The sequence below is a fragment of the Manis pentadactyla genome, chromosome 7 (assembly GCF_030020395.1).
Source record: "Manis pentadactyla isolate mManPen7 chromosome 7, mManPen7.hap1, whole genome shotgun sequence".
Lineage (NCBI taxonomy): Eukaryota > Metazoa > Chordata > Mammalia > Pholidota > Manidae > Manis > Manis pentadactyla.
This window is the reverse complement of record NC_080025.1, coordinates 26,704,030-26,708,003: the sequence shown is the minus strand read 5'-3', so window position 1 is coordinate 26,708,003 and position 3,974 is coordinate 26,704,030. Positions and strand designations below refer to the sequence as shown.

Below are 3,974 nucleotides of genomic sequence, written 5' to 3'. Positions count from 1 at the left end.
ACCCCCTTCTAGCACAGCTTGGTGTTGGTCACATGATTTCCTGTATTATGGGTCACTCACATCCCTGGAAGCCAAACGTGTAGCCTATGGTGCTGCCAGCTCCAGGCTCCAGTGTTATAAAACATCTTAAAATACTCCTCTGTGCTACCAAGGAGAGCACTTGGGCTCCTAACTGACAATAAAGTCCTCTTTTCCACCTAACCATCAGCTTTAGTAGATGGGGGGCTTGGGTGGAAAGCTTTAGGTCCCTTTCCTTGTCGTAGGGAACACAGAACAAATACATCATCCATAAGCTATTGAAGCTATGAGGAAAATACACCCTTAAGATTTTCCTGTGTTCCCCAGTAGTGGCTGTACGAAAAGCCCTGCAGTCCCAAGCACACAGAGGACTATGAATACCCAAAGAAATACTCTGTCCACCACCATGGCCACGTACTTCCAGTCATCTTCTACCTGAAAGGCAAACAATGGCAAAGCAGTTTTTAAAAACCAAAACCATGGGAAATGCACTCCTTCAAAAATACACTGCTTCCTTTTCAAAGATCTCCCTGGTAATTTTTAAAGCCAGCAGGGGCGTTCATCAAGTTAACCGGTGACTCCTATATAATTACAGAGGCAATTCTGTTTTGTCTAAAGGTGCCCCATGCAGCTGGTGCAAAGTAAGCAGGATTCCTTGGGCCACAGAGGACTTTACCTGACTACAAGAATAACTGCCGAGAAACAGCTGCTCAGACAGCTCAGCTCGTTACTGGTACATTGGGCAATGGGTCTGAGGTTGCACTGTGGGGGTGTTTGGATGTGAGTATGATGGAGGCCCCCTGACAGGACTAGGCAGCCCTCCTGGCTTCAAAGCCGTGCTGGCTATGGAGAGCTCATTGCATTTCTCATGTCCTTCCAATTACTGACCTCCAGTTTCTACCAAAGGCTCTGTGGTTGTGTCTTGAGCACCCTACCTGGTAGGGAATAAGTCAACCCACAACTATCCCCTAGATTGTATGGAGGTGTCCCCATAAAAGTTAGCACAGGGCTCACCTGTCCCGTAACGCACTTCCCTCCCAAGGCCACGTGTGGCATGCTGTGCTGTCCCTGCACCACCGCGGCAGACTCCAGGCTTTGCAGCGCCCTTCCGCTAGGAGACACGGTTGCTGGCAGCTGCAGCGTGGGGTCAAACTGGACACCTGGCCGAGCCCTCAAGGCCCTCTGCTACCCCCCCGACATAGGAAAGTGGTGCTATCTGCTCAAGCTCCCACTTCGGGAGGTGGGAGAGGGCCGCGCTGCTGCAGCTGGACTCTGGACATTAGACTCAGAATGTGTTCATGTGAAACGTATCCCTGAGGCTCATTCAATCTGCGCCTAAATCCCCCTCAAGTGGAAAAATCAGGAGTGGAGCTGAGAAGGACGCCCACCTACCCCGTACCCTCTGCTCTCAGACTGCAGTCACGCCTCCTTCCGCGGGAGGCGTGGGGGCAGCTGTGCCCTTTCGACCCTTCTGTCTACTGTTTTATATGCAGGGGCTCTTGGGTGAATCGACCAAGGTTGCCCTGAATGTTAACTGCAACAGGTTTCACTTGAGCTAACCTTTCTGGAACTGGAGATTTATTCTGAAGTTACACCTTACCCATGCACCCCCAGGCCAGTTCACTCACAATTGCACAGTCACTGAGGTGGCTCTTCGAGAGATGCTGCCCGACCCCCTTTGTAAACAGAGCTCACACGGGAGATCTGCCCATATCTGTAAAGAACCTCCAGTCAACCGAGGGCAGACAGGCTGGAAGAGATGAGTGTTTACCTCCTTCGTGGCATTCTGGCTGGTCATGCTTTCTGCTATTACTGAACACTGCTAATCACATCTTCAACTTTGGGCGAGTGCTCTGAATTTCCAGCCCTCCGCTGTAATGGGCCGACGACTTAATCGTCTCTTGCTGGGGGGCAAGCTCGCCTGACTGATGACAGCAGCAGCATTCTTGAAGAAATTTGGACTCTCTGAGGGGACCCAACTTGACTCTGGCGGGCCGGCTGGGAGTGCCCTTCGGGTTTTCACCTGAACTTGTCTCCCTTGCCTCGTCCAGAGGCCTCCTCCTCCTCAGGACCTGGGGGAACAGCTGGAGGAAGCCCACCTTCACCCACTGGTATGGTGTGTGTGGCCGGGGTGCGATAGTGTACGTTCAACACAAACACAGTCCCCACGATGGACAGGGTGGCAAGGATCGTGGTGAACAGGAGGTACTTGCTCACCAGCGGGATCACGAGGGACATGGACGGGATGGTCTCTGTGATCACCAGCAGGAACACAGTCAGGGAGAGCAAAACCGACACGCAGAGAGTCACCTTTTCACTGCAGTCGGAAGGAAGGTAAAAGACCAGCACGGTCAGAAATGAAATAAAGAGACAGGATTATCAGATTAATTGTGTAAAACATCGGCAGTCTTCTGATGTAAAAGGAGTAGGTTATGTCTGTGTATATCTCTTCACAGCAGTTGTATTTTATGTCATGCTTGTAGCTGGAAGCGTTAACAATTTCCCATTCGCTGTTTTCCCAAAAGTCATTCATATCCGCTTTCGAGGCAATGATGAGAAGGTCAATTTCAGCTTTGTCATATGTCCAGGAACCAAATTTCAGGGGGCAATTTTGATGATCAAAAGGGAAGAAAGTGATATCCATAGGGCAGGAGCTCTTGAAAACAACCGGAGGCCTCCAGGTGATCGTGCCGTCGTGTTGAAGAAGAGCTTTTGTCTTGCCTTCAGCTTGGAGGTAGCCGACGATGATGCAAAGTAAACCCCACCTGGTTAGTGACACCCACTTTGCAATGGTCAGCATGAGCCAAAGGCAGCCCTGGGCGACACCGGCCGCTGGACACCCATACTTGTTATAGAGGACAATGTCAGGCTTCCAGATCCTGTCTGCAGGAACACGAAGGGTCTTGATGCCGCTGTAGTCCACTGGATCCCTGCACAATTTATAATCATTCCAGATCTAAAGGAAATACAAGTCTGTTTTTAAAGAATTTTCTTAACTTTCTCCCAGTGTTATTTCTCCATTGGTTCCATAGCTTTGGGGGGAAAAATGTGTTCTTGTTTGAAGTACTTTAGTTTCTATCACTAGTTGGAAGATTAAAATCCATGAGGAAGAGGGGTGAGCTGGCTTTGGCAAATTTAAATTATCTAATAGAGACTAGATAATTATCTATTGATTATTAGTTAGCTGGCCAAAGCTATAGGATCAAATAACTGGCAAGCACCTGACTCTGGGGCTCAAGTTACAGATAAAAATAGGGTGAGAGCCGAAACCAGGAAGGACATAGTCTCTATATCCCAGAGAACTTTATCACTAGTTTTTTTGCACCATGAAGCTCGCATCAAGCCAGCTATTACCAGAGCTGGGCTTTAGGCTTAGAGATAGATAATATTTGAGGCTCTATCATAAGTTAGAGATGTAAGGAGGGAATGCAAGTGGAATTTATCTGTTAGACACTGTTAGGTGGACACATGAGGAACACACGTCCAAGAGAAGGACACAGGACATAGATACATACGTGATGTAGCCATAAATTGGTTTCCATGATCTGGTTTACTTCATCCTGGGAAGAAGAAATAATATTTTTAGCCTCAAACATACTTACTAATAAAGGTGGGTCTTAGAATAAGAATTACAACTAAAAAGACCCAGATCTGAGTTATTCATGCTAGTGGAGGAAAACAAAGAAAACAGAAAAGGCAATTTATAAAAAGCAATGAGAAATATATTTTCACATCTGGTCCCAACCCTGTTGGCTTGGAAAGGAAATGTGACTTAAAGATGGTCTTTTTAATCTGAGTTAAGTCTTACCTCTTCTGTGAACCTTTTCTGATCACTTCTGCCCATAAACTTTTATGATTTCATGAAAGGAAAGAAACAAGGGAGAGAACAGAGAGTGGGAAACAGGGAGGACAAATACTACAGATGGTGCTAGGCGTCCAAACGGTCTGCTGTTTTT

The 3,974-nt window shown here is 47.7% G+C and overlaps 1 pseudogene; it reads right to left on the bottom strand.

The window, feature by feature from the left end:
- Positions 1–321: 321 nt before the first annotated feature.
- LOC118919320 (neuronal acetylcholine receptor subunit alpha-6-like) lies at positions 322–3,614 on the bottom strand (annotated as a pseudogene).
- Between the last annotated feature and the right edge of the window lie 360 nt (positions 3,615–3,974).